Source organism: Nymphalis io, chromosome 28 (assembly GCF_905147045.1).
Source record: "Nymphalis io chromosome 28, ilAglIoxx1.1, whole genome shotgun sequence".
NCBI lineage: Eukaryota > Metazoa > Arthropoda > Insecta > Lepidoptera > Nymphalidae > Nymphalis > Nymphalis io.
In genome coordinates, this window is record NC_065915.1 from 6,919,455 (window position 1) to 6,933,386 (window position 13,932).

Here is a 13,932-nt window from a genome sequence, read left to right on the forward strand (position 1 = left end):
TTTTTGTTGAGATTTTTTCAGCATTCGTATTTTAATCACATTTAAATTTAAGAAAATAATGAACAGGTTTTATTTAGCCAAATGGCTTACATCTTACAATCTGTGCTCTCGATTAGTTTTTTTTTTTTATATTTCCTATTCCCTTGAGTCACATTTATTATTGTTTAAATATTTCGTCTACGGTTTGGACGGAGATGTAGTTTATATAACTATTAACTAAACAACAAAACTTCATATTATATTAATTGACGAAAAAAAAGCTACAATGCTGATGTTTTTTTTTTTTTATAGAATAGGAAGGCGGCGAGCTTATGGGCCACCTGTAAGTGGTCATCAACGCCCATAGACATTGGCATTGTAAGAAATGTTAACCATCGCTTACATCACCAATGCGCCACCAACCTTGGGGACTAAGATGTTATGTCCCTTGTGCCTGTAATTACACTGGCTCTCTCACTCTTCAAACCGAAACACAACAATAACAAGTACTGCTGTTTTGGGGTAGAATATCTGATGAGTAGGTGGTACATACCCAGACGAGCTTGCACAAAGCTCTACCACAACTACACAAGTAGCGCTACGCGTAATTACATTTAGGAATGTTGATTTTAAATTGCAATTAGCATTAATTAAATAAATAAATTCAAAATTTAAAAGAAAAACGAATAATAAATAACATGTAAAATAATATAGTTAAGACTAAAAATATATTTTTATAATGAGATAGAGCAACTTACCATTCGTGCGTCCCACACCGGTAGAGTCCACGGTTCAAGTAGCACGTGGTTCAGTGTTCGATCCCGGTCATGTAACATTATAATTGGGTGGTAGACGGTCGATGGGAATGTATTTTATGTTTTTGAACTTTATTTTAAACTATATTGTATATAATGTATTTCTTTTTAATCTTATATACATAAATATATAATTATGTATTTAGTCATAACGCTTGATCTTATACGAAAGTCACTCTGTATATTACGCTTTCACGACTAAGCTATTGAAGCGTTTTTGAGGATATTTTATATGAAGATAACAGCCAAGGGAAGCACATAGATTTTTATATCTAACCCCTAACCCCTAAAATTTGGGATAAAGCCGTGGCCGAAAGCTACTTACAATAACTATATATGTATAAGATCTTGGCGTTATTATATATTACCAGGTGGTGGGGCTTCGTTCGAGCCCATCTGGGTACCACCACTAATCAAATATTCTACTGCGAAAGAGCGAGCAGTAACTTTGTATTGTTGTGTTCCGGTTTCAAGAGTGAGTAAGCCAGTAACTACATGCAGAAGGGACATAAATGATCCTGATTTAAATATTTTATTGACTGAATAGTTTCGCCTTAGCTAGCAATGACAAAAGTATCATAATATATATAATATATGCCTGCCTCGTTCCTAGATATAAGCCTGCAGATCCTCAGTTCAAAGGTCGAGCCGTAGTAAATAAATTTGTAGGATATTCGGTCAAAAACATTTTCAATATGCATTCTTTTTACTATGGATCGAGCTGTGCTCGGAGTATCTTTGAAGGATAAGATCAGAAATGAGATTATCCGGAAAAGAACCGGAGTCAACGACGTAGCTTGCAAAATTAGCAGGCTGAAGTGGCAGTGGGCTGGTCACGTATGTCGTAGGACCGATGGCCGTTGGAGCAGACGAGTCCTGGAGTGGAGACCGCGAATCGGCAAGCGCAGCGTAGGGCGCCCTCCAGCCAGGTGGACCGACGACCTTAAGGTGGCGGGCACCAACTGGATGCGGAAGGCGGAGGACAGGGAGCTTTGGCGCACATTGGGAGAGGCCTATGTTCAGCAGTGGACAACGATTGGCTGTTGATTGATTTGATTGATTCTTTTTACGATTTTCGTCTAAAAGTTAAAAGTGCATCGGAAAGCTCGTAAAGCCGTTGGTCATGCACCTGAACTCTTTCCGGTCGTGTCGGATTGCCGTCCAAACGGATTCTGAGAGTGACTACAGCACCGATATCTTAAACAAAGAATATCCTACTTCCGCCGAGTAAATAGTTTTAATATACTATTCTGTACATAACAAATATATAGTATAATACAAGTATTATACATGTATTTTACTGTATATATATATATATATATATATATATATATATATATATATATATATATATATATATACATACAATAAATTAATAAAACATTAAGACATTAGTAAATTGCTTTAATTAAATCTGATAACGCCTGACTATAAAATATAGCAAAAATAATTTGCGTTGTTTTATTGCTATTTAAAGATATAAGATATTTGCTATTTTTGCAAATATTTTATAAGTTGCATATATTAGCTTAAGATAACTTCCCACTCACAAACTTCGAGTCGCTACTGAGGATTTAATGAAAAAAAAACTCAATACAATTTAACCCGACCTTAAACCTCTTAATCTACGACATAATGACCTAGCCATTATACGAACAAGATGGTTAGTTTTATGTCACTAAGCTGCAAAACCCTTAGATCTATTTTGATTACATTTTTTGGGTGTATTTAAGTGGCTCCCTGGATTAGATTGGACCCGGTAAAAGTTGCCGGCTAAAGCTGATTCTAATAAAGTGGTTGAGCGAGGCAGGGAATGCTTTAAAAATCGCACAGTTGTAAATTTCCAGACATAGAGATACCGCAACAGCCTGTGAATGTCCCACTGCTGGGCTAAAGGCCTCATCTCCTCTTTTTGAGGAGAAGGTTTGGATAGAGATAGTATGGATGGAATTTAGATTTCTACCGTTAAATTTAACTGTTGCAAACCAAGCGATTCCTCAGAGCATTCCCCATGATATACGCGATGGAAGATGCAGTCACCCAACATCTCACAGATCCAAAGGGCGAAAAGAACTCTTTTTGAAGATTAACTTACCAAACCATGTTAGGATGGGCAGCAAGTGTTTGAGTATATTTTGAAACAAATAAACGTTCCATAACAGCAATAATCATTAACTTAATAGCTGACTTGTGTCCTTTAATTATGATATTATTATATACAATTTACGATTATCTTTTGACATTTCACGATCAATTTACATCTCGATTTTTATTCCCACGGATGCTATTTGGACAGTTCTCACTTGGGACGTTTGCACTGGCAAGAAACTTACTAGTTACTCTTTTTAACCCGTATGAAATTTATCAATTAGTTTTATAATATCTGGACTTCAAAGATGGACATAGAAGAAGTAATGCTTCTAATAAAAAAAAATATTATTCTCATAGTTTATAAAGCAAAATTGTGTAATTTTTGATATATTTTTATATATATATATATAGACTTGGGATTTTAGAATAAAACACGCTTGGACTACATTTATCACGCATCGTTCATGATCGATGGCAACCATATAATCAATGGGATCCATTCAATGGCACACATCAATATATTATTGCTATCCAATATTGATGGAACCCTAGTAATCTTTAAGTTTGTGTATTACTAGTTTTCGCTTGCAGCTCCCCCCTCGTGATAAGGTAGGCGGTAGGTGTTAGGTAGAAAAAGCTTATGTCCATCCTTGGGGTTCAAGCTTACTTCATACAAAATTTCATCAAATTCGGTTCAGTGGTTTAGCCGTCAAAACGTAACATACAGACAGAGTTACTTTCGCATTTATAATATTAGTAAAGCTGTAAACGTGGGTTCAAATCCGGGCAAGCACCACTGAATTTTCATGTGCTAGATTTATGATTATAATACATCTCGTGCTTTACGGTGAAGGTAAACATCGTGAGGAAAGCATATGTCTAATTTCACTGAAATTCCGCCACATGTGTATTCCACCAAACCGCATTGGAGCAGCGCGGTGGAATAAGCTCCAAACCTTCTCCTCAAAAAGAGGAGAGGAGGCCTTTAGCCCAGCAGTGGGACATTCACAGGCTGTTACGGACGGATATATGTACATCTAAGTCGAAATAATCACAATATTATTACTGATAAATTGACTTTCCTTTTGCGATTCTTTTAATTAATAATTAATTTATATTATATATTATTTTTATTGATACGTTTGCTCGTAAAAAATAAGAAAAACGATGACTTTGTTTGTCGGCAAAAAAAATTTAACTTCCTAGTTCAAATCAACTTCTAATTAATGAATTATCTAGAACAGACCCTTCTATTTCAAAATAGATAAAAGATAAAGGTAGATACATAAGAGAAGTATCAAAATATCCCACGAAAGCTGGCAAGGTCACGCAATATCTAGTTCCCACAATAATTTGCTTGCAATCATTACGACGAGCGTGTAACGCGCGCGATTTTTCTTGATACTTTATAACATTTATGATATTTTTAAAGATAAAAGTGCTCCGTTTCTCATTTTTTATGCTACAGGTAGTTGGGCGGGCAAATGGTAAGTGGTCACTACCGTCCATAGACATTGGTGCCGTAAGACATATTAACAATTGTGTGCGCCACCTAACTCGGGAACTAAGATGTTACATCTCTTTGTTTTCAAGGTTCGTGGCGCGTTGATGATGCACGAAATGGTTAATGTCGTACATCGCCAATGTCTATAGGCGGTGGTGACCACTTACCAACAGGTGGCCCATTTGCCTGTCCAAATACCTAATAAAATAAGAAATCTTAATCGTGAAATGTTAAAAATGAGTTACCGTTATTGATGTTATCTGTTATATGTTAAAAAAAATACAAAACATGGATACAGCCTAAATAAAAGTAGCATCAATCTAATAAGTAAATGTAAATTAAACCTGCAGAAATTATACATCAATAAATAAATTATATTATCAATACATATATACTTATATATACTTTTAAGTATATACAATAAGAACGAATAAAAGCGGTAAGTCCTCAAATATAACAAAACAGAAAAAAAAAGAAAAATACAGAAAATAATAAAGATGTTAATATTTTAAACCTACGATTCAAATAGATATTATCTACCTACGTTAAAATTAGCAAATTTTGAAGGATGATAAACTGAATCCCACGCAGACGAAGCCGCAGGTTCTGCTAGTTATTATATAAAGATCATTATATATACAACTAGATCTCCTTTACAGAAATATATAGTAACTCTTAACGTAACGATATTGATGAAATTTGGTATGAAGCAAGCAAACCATAAGAAACGACATAGGCTTTTCATAGCTTAACAACAAGGCACACCCCAACAATCGAGCGAAGCCACAGGCGGAATCTAGCTTATCCTAAAAAATAAAAACAAATATAAAATATCAAAACCGTTTTTCAATAACATTGCACAACAATTCCATTACGTCACAGCTTATTAGACTTGCGACAGACTGACCGTCTTCATTTGATCGCCGTAGATAAATATAATATCGTATTCTAACATACAATTATTGTATAAATCCACACAAAGCTCTAGTTATTTGACTGGTGGTAGAGCTTTGTGCAAGCTCGTCTTGGTAGGTACCACCAACTCATCAGATATTCTACCGCAAAACAGCAGTACTTGGTATTGTTGTGTTCCGGTTTGAAGGGTGAATTAGCCAGTGTAATTACAGGCACAAGAGACATGACATCTTAGTTCCAAAGGTTGGTGGCGCATTGGTAATGCAAGCGATGATTAACATTTCTTACAATGCCAATGTCTATGGGCGTTGGTGACCACTTACCATCAGGTGGCCCATATGCTCCGCCTTCATATTCTATGTAAAAAATAGCTGCTTTTTCGTAAATGGATAGGCTTTCTACCTGTGTAAATGATTTAACTCTATTTATAAAAGAAAGAAGTATATAATCCAGTTCTTTGAAATCAAAATATACTTAATTCACCAACTTGTAGTATAGTCTACATATATAAAAGAATAACTGGCTGATTTACATAAGAACGCACAGCCCAAACTATTGGGGTTACCATCGTGAAAATTTGCATATTTTTACACTAAGTTAACACTAAGGAAGAATTTTTGAAAATTTAACCTCTGATGTAATGATAAAGGCGATAAAAGTTTTTATAAGAACCTTCATTTTTGAAGAAAGAACTATAGATTTTATATTTAGTTATTCTTGATTATGACGCAAGCGAAGCCGCGAGTGAAATGTCAAAGTTATTATTATATACTGCCACAAAGGCGATTGTCTATTTCCGGTGCTATCGATAGAATAATTACCAGTTCTAAAAATAATTTTTTATCTTTTTTTTCAAATTAAAACATGAATACTTATATTTTTCAGTTGTTTCAATTTACTTTGATATTCATTGAATAATTTATAACAATAATAATATGAATTAACAAGCATTTTAATTGATTGGAATCACTCGTCACATTATTAGACTTAAACAAATTACAAGAATTAAAAATCAATAATTTACAACTTATAATAGTTTCTCTTAATTTATTTAAAAAAAAAATACGTAAATAACTTTTGACAATCGCGTATTATAGAATTACGTGGCGATTGTTGACGTTTGCGTACGATTGCATTGTTTATGATGTCTAACTTGTATGCATCATGTATATCAACTTCGAGCTATGATAATAAGGATAATAATAAGGTCCTCCAGACCGAATTCGGCCACGGCGGCCATTCTCAAGAGAGATTAGCCAACTGCGCGTGAGATATTATAGTGCACAAGTGTGTGCGCAAACGCAGGTGCACTCTCTATTCCCTAGCTCTCATAATCCGATGGGACGGTATTACGTGCTTTCCGAGGCATCGGAGTGTATACACTTCCAACTTCCAGACTCTGGGCTGCTACTGAGAACTTTCTGACAGAAAAGCCCAATAGCTTTTTATCGGCCCGACCTAGGAATTGAACCCAGGGCCTACGGGTCAGCGGCCTTTTTCTAGTCACTAGACCAACGAGGCAGTCAAACTATGAAAAATGTATTATTTATTATTCCTAGATGAAAATCAACTGCATATTTTTTATATCATCTATTAATTATATTATGTTTATTTATTTATTACGGAAAAATACGATGAGATGACAATTATAGCAATAATATACAACCAGGAGACTCCTTGATCACTACAAAGGCGTTAAAAAAAAAAAAAACGCGCGCTAATATTAAACCGCCATTTTGTTGGTGGGCAGAAAGGTATTCATTATTTTCGCGATTTAAAATTTGTTGAATGTGTTCAATTTTTTTATTTGGATATTTATTCTATTGTTCTATTTTTTTAATCCAATTCGACGGTTATATAAACAGTTTCATATTATAGAATCAGTTTAAACTCAATCAGCTAAATATACAATAATACATCAGCTAGGTTTCCAATGACAATAAAATTTTAATTTGACAAAATCAATTAAACAATAGCGAAAGCTCGACTTGAAACTTATCGCAATGTTAAAGTCTATAAAAATCGATGCAATATTTGCGTAAAAATAAACACAAAACCCTGACCTACAAACACAAACAAGCCCTTCTTTTTTATTAGTAATTATTGATTAACTCGTACTTAAAAATAATATTAAATTTTTATTTGTTTTTATGTTCAGCGAAATTGAAAATATTTTATTTTATGAAATTCGACTTGATGGTAGGACTTATCCCGTCTGGGTAGGTACCAATCATTGGATAATGTAACAATAAAAAGCTATACGCATTTTAGCAAGAGACATATCTTAGTTCCCAAGGTTGGTGGTGGCGTATTGGTGATGTGAGGAATGGTTAATAGATCTTATGGCGCCAATGTCTGTGGCTGGTGGTATTTACCATCAGGTGGCATATCTGCCCGTCCTACCTATATTATAAACAAACCAATGGTTTTGTAACATTTTATATAATATTATAAGCAGAAGTTTTTCTAAGATTCAGCGTCACAGGCAAAAAAAAGACCGCACGTTGAATTTAAGGAAAATATTGTATTAAATTTTAAATTATAGTTAATTAAGAGTAGGTAGGTAATGAGTTTTAGAATTCTCGTGTGATGTTTATTAGTTAGCTTATTCAAGTTCCTTAAGTAAAGTCAAAACAAACGGATCCAAAAAATGGGTAATGATTATGATTATACTTCACACCTCGTTTGAAGGAACCCGGTAAGAGGAGGGGAACACGTGAGCTGGTAAGGAATTCCATTTTTTGGAAGTGCGATAAAGAAAGGAGTTGCCAAATTTCTTTGTTCGCGATGGAATTGATGTCACAGTTAGGCGGTGACATCGAGAACCAGCTCGCGTGGACTTAAGAAGGAAGGGGGAAGCAGGAATTAGAGAGAATAATTCCTCAGAGCACTCGCCGTGATACAGTCGATGGAAGCGCTCAGTGCTGCTATCTCACGACGCAATTATAAAGGTTCAAGGGTGTTTGTGACCTTTACGTCGCCAATAATGCGTACGGCACGTCGCTGCAACCGGTCCAAGGCCTCCAGTAGGTACTTAGCGGAGCCATCCCAAAGGTGCGAGCAATATTCCACGCAAGACCGTACCTGTGTTTTGTACAGCAGGCACAGTTGTTGTGGCGTGAAAAAACGCCGCACCTTGTTCAGAACTCCGAGTTTCCGTGAAGCTGTTTTTATAACAGCCTCGATGTAATCCCTTGGACTAAGGTCGCAGCGAACGTCAATCCCCAGCATGGCGATTTTGCTTCGCATCACCAACGGAGTACCACAGAGGGAGGGAAGAGGGGAAAATGTTGACTTTTTCGCCGTGAGAGCGCATACCTGTGTTTTCTTGGCATTAAACTCAACAAGATTATCAGAGCCCCATTTGGCGATGAGCTCTAACGTCCTATCGAGTTCAATGACAAGATCCTTCCGATGCCCCTGTGGAAATGGGATAAATACGTCCATTATTTACAAGTACATATATAATATTACCTTTTAAGCCTTAACTTACTAAGTATTGTTATTTGAGCTAGAATATATGACGTGGACGGTAGACGGTAGGTGGACAGCTAAAACTACAGAGTGGAGAGGCCCACAAGGGAAAAGAAGAGTAGGCAAACCGAGGAGAAGATGGGCTGATGACCTCGCAGAAATAGCAGAGAGCGACTGGCGGAAGGTAGCAGTTCACAAGGAAAGCCGAAAGAGACCTTCACCTGCCGCTTTTGGAGGGGCCCATACCACAAAGAAATACAAAAAAAAAAAAAACGTAACGTAGACGTAACATGACAGACGTTTGCAATCCCTCTTTATGTTTTCATACAAATAAACTTGTCTTAAATGTATTTTTTGTCCGTCTGCGAACGTGTCTCGGAAAATTTATTTTTACAATTAGTTGTTAATTAACTTTATCTAATCAAATCGAAATCATCTTTATTCAATGAGGGTTCTCATCCGATTCAAGATGAATTGCATTGCACTGAAAGGATACAAAAATATATGTATTTCGAGTATAAAATGTAGTGTTATACATACCATACATAGATATATACTTTTATAAGGCAATTCTTGAGGTCCTGGGTTCTAACCCCAGGTCGAGCCGATAAAAGGATATTGGGTTTAACTTAAAGAATCTCAGTAGCAGCCCGGAGTCTGGAAGTTAGAAGTGTGCACACTCCCGTGCCTCAGAAAGCACGTAAAGCCGTTGGTCCTGCGCCTGAACTATTTTCGGTCGTGTCGATTTGCCGTCCCATCGGAATATAAGAGTGAGGGAATGGAGATTGCACATGTGTTCGTGCACACACATGTGTACTATAATATGTTCCAGACAAAGATATGATAGTTCAGTATCTTTTTCTCGACCGTTTGTCAACCGATTTTCGTCTTTATTTTAAAGTAATTTGGCGTTGACGAGATTTATTGGTATCAATTAAAAAAATGAATAATAATATGGATGACACTAAACTCAATGCATTCAAAAGGAAAGCCTGACCTGATTCTTCACCCAGGATATCCTCCATATTAAGGAACCCCTCAATGGCCAACGATGCGTATTAAAACTCGTTGTCAACATTGTTTTTTCTAATTCATATTTTAATCAATGTTAAAATTTGAATTTATCTGATTTCTAGAACATTCCATTGTAATTTCAAGGTCTACCTAACACTGTTATTTTTTTATCAACTATCAAAACAATGCGATTGTCATACGAATTAGAATATTTGACCTGGTAAACGTCAGAGATAGACATCTAATGTTTTTAATCAAAAGCGTGAACCCCAAATATATATTTTATTGTATATAGGCTGTCCTTGTCTAAATCACATGTGAAAAGACCAATAATTCTACTAACATGTAACGGTTTTTTTATAGGTAGGTAGACGAGCATATAGGCCAACTGATGGCGGTCAACGGCCATAGACATTGGCATTGTAAGAAATGTTAGCCATCGCTTACATGGCCAATACGCCACCAACCTTGGGATCTAAGATGTTATGTCCCTTGTGCCTGTTACACTGGCTCACTTTAAAAGAATATAGATAGAGATAGACAAGATAAAAGAGCTTGGAGTTAGTATTAGTAGATGTTCATAAAGGATATATAAATATAAGTATATGATTAGTACATGTCAATTACTGATTGATAAAAAGACTATTTGAGTTTCTTCCAGTTCTTGATAGAATATACATTCCGAACCGGTAACTTTTTTTTTTCATTATCTTTATTATTAGATTCAAAAGTGCTTGTGATGTGATGAAACTATAATAATAATAATAAAAATATACTGGGAATGTCCCAGGATATTTTTATTATTATTATTATTGACACACGGCCATCTGATCCCAAACTAAGCAGAGCTTGTACTATGGAAACCAGACAACTGATATACTACATATACTACTTTTCTTTTGTAAATACATACTTATATAGATAATTACACCCAGACTTAGGATAAACAGACATGTTCAAGCACACAAATGTCTGTCCTGGGTGGGAATCGAACCCACAACCTTCGGCGTGAAAGGCGAGTATCTACCAGCCACGCCAACCGGCTCTTCAAAACTTTTACGATGTTACCATATACATAGAAATAACTAAACTTAATTGTAAACTGTTATGACATCAGTTAATTATATTCATTGGTTTATTTTATATTATAGTTAATATCGAAATTCAGTTATACATTTTGTTAACACACTGTTATACATATAAGTTTTTATGCCGAGATGGCCCAGTGGTTGGAAAGCGTGAATCTTAGCCGATTATTGTGGGTTCAAACCCGGGCAAGCACCACTGAGTTTTTCATGTGCTTTCTCACGATGTTTCCCTTCGGGAGGGAAACATCGTGAGAAAACCTGCATGTGTCTGTCTCAGTTTCAAATTTAAAATTCAATCTCAATTTCATTGAAATTCTGCCACATGTGTAGTCCACCAACCCGCATTGGAGCAGCGTGGTGGAATACGCTGCAAAACCTTCTCTTCAAAAGGGGAGAGGAGGTTTTAGCTCAGCAGTAAGACATTCACAGGCTGTTACTAAGTTAGCCTATTATTGGTGTATACTTTGTAACACTAATTATATATACATAGTTAGATAATAAATTTCTTAGTATAAAATTTTAATATCGATAAAGTGACAATTCAGTACTAGAATTTCTCACCTCAGTCCCGAAGTTCCGCAGTGAAATTTCGATGTCCCGTGACAGTTCACAATTGACATTCTCCCGTTTTTTTCGTTTTGTTTAATCGTTGATGACTGCTAGCCTTTACAGCGTCACCGAAGAGGAGAAGGGAGACAGCCACATCCGGACACTCGATACAATGTGTAAAACAACGCCTTATCACATGCATAATTGTTTACGTAAATTTCTAATTATTATATATTTAAAATCTAGATGTTGAAAACTGATTTTTGAAAAACTTGAAGTTGAAAACGAATTGGTCTCTATAAAAATAGAACACAAATCATACATATTGATGTAAATAGCTCACTCAATTACTCTTAAAAATCTAAATAAAACATTTGAACATATCACAAATCACAAGTCGCGCCAATAATGAATTAATCACTTTACCTTCCTATCCATTAACAAAATGGCGGCTTTAAATTAGCGCACGTCTTTTTTGATCAAGGTATCCTAATATAATTCCTAACTATACATTTCAAATAGCAATAACAGTTACATGTGTCTCTCTAGTTACTTTTTTAATATTTATATAATGAATTTGTACGTGCGTTTTTTTGATGTATCTTTAATTTAATTTGCCGCCATCTTTGTTACCAGATAGCATCACTATCTAAGTTTCAAGATTAAAAAATGAGAGAGACATCGATATATATACGACATTCACTTGCAATATAAATATTGGTTTGCATTAAACGTAGAGTTAGTTAAATATTAGTGAAGTATTTTAATTAGTAAAGTCTTAAAATCCTGGAGGGTATATGTATATGCACATCATTGTTAAACGAAAGAAATATTCATGTTTTTGATGAGTTTCATGCAGACTATATTACTAGACTATGATTTTGTTGTTATTGTTATAATAAATGAGTTATAGGAAAGTATATAAAGAAAAATTATATAAATCTAGCATTACATAATAAATTTAAAAAAAGTTTACATCTGCATGAAAGCGCTTCGGCTTATGACGTCAGAGTGGTGGCTCTTTGCGGATCGCGTGTTGTTGTTAATAATCAAGACTGCGCAAGCTCTCACTTACCAACCTCATGTACCAACAGAGCATTTGCTACCATTCAAGGTCGCTCAGCGTGCTTTTTTATAGAATAGGTAAGCGGACGAGAAAATAAGGCTATAGATATTGGCATTGAAAGAAATGTTAACCATCGCTTACATGATATTATGTCCCTTGTGCCTATAATTGCACTGGTTCACTCACCCTTCAAACTGGAACACAACAATACCAAGTACAGAGACGAGATCGCACAAAGCCCTACCACCTAACAGCTCTTTTTTGTCCGGATAATCTCAGATAAGATTATAAATAGTTGTTCATGACTATGAGGCATATATCTCCAGCGCAATTCAGCAAATCACATAACGCCATCTATGAATTACAAATCGAACTATTTGTTTTTACAATGAACAAATAAAACATTTCAATAGTAATAAATTACTGTTTATATGTATTTATGAACTTTGATAATAGCTTATATATCTGTTGACGTAACGCTTGGCCGTGGGAGACGAGTCGCCATTGTTTGAATTTACAAACCAGTGTTTAGTATTTTACAATCACGAAATGTTTAAGCTGTTACGGTGCTAGGGAAAAGCACCATCTGCAGATTCACTTGGTAATCTTTGAAGCTCGTCTCTATGGGTAGCAACCAGTAATACGACGTGTTGACTGCCTCGTTGGTCTTGTGGGGGAAGACACGTAAAGCCGTTGGTCCTGCGCCTGAACTCTTTCCGGTCGTGTCGGACTGCCGTCCCATCGGATTATGACAGTTAGGCAATAGAGAGTGCATCTGTGTTTGCACACACACTTGTGCACTATAATATTTCCTGCGTAGTTGGCTAATCTGTCTTGAGATTGGCCGCCGTGGCCGAAATCGGTCTGGAGGACATTATTATTACTACGTGTTTTGTTTTTGTTTGAAGAGTAAGTGAGATAGCGTAGGCAAGGGACTTAATATCTTAGTTCCCAAAGTTAGTGGTTGATAGTGTGCAGGATGTTTAATATTTCCTACATTGCAAACGTTTATGGATGGTGGTAACTTACCACCTACTTACTTGAAATGAAAAAAAAAAAACACAATTTGTGAATGTAGATTCTAAAAGCACATTAACTCAGTTATAAAAATTTCCTAACTTAAGTATGTTGTAAGTTAAACAAATGGTATGATAATAAAATATAATTACAATTTTATATTCTGCCTGGGAATCAAAAAATACTAGAACCGCGGTTTTTCATCCTTGTATGGGCAAAGTGAATCATTTTGGATGATTTATCTTATGCTAAAATTAAAATTATAGTTGGATTAACTACTCCAAAACTAACAAAAACAGGAAAAAAAGTGGTCTGTGGGATAGCCGTGGACAGAAGTAAATAGATTATTTGCTGGTGAGTTTTGTTTTGTCGTTTGAACACTTCCTGCTTCAAAATAAATTATACCTACGTGATATCTAC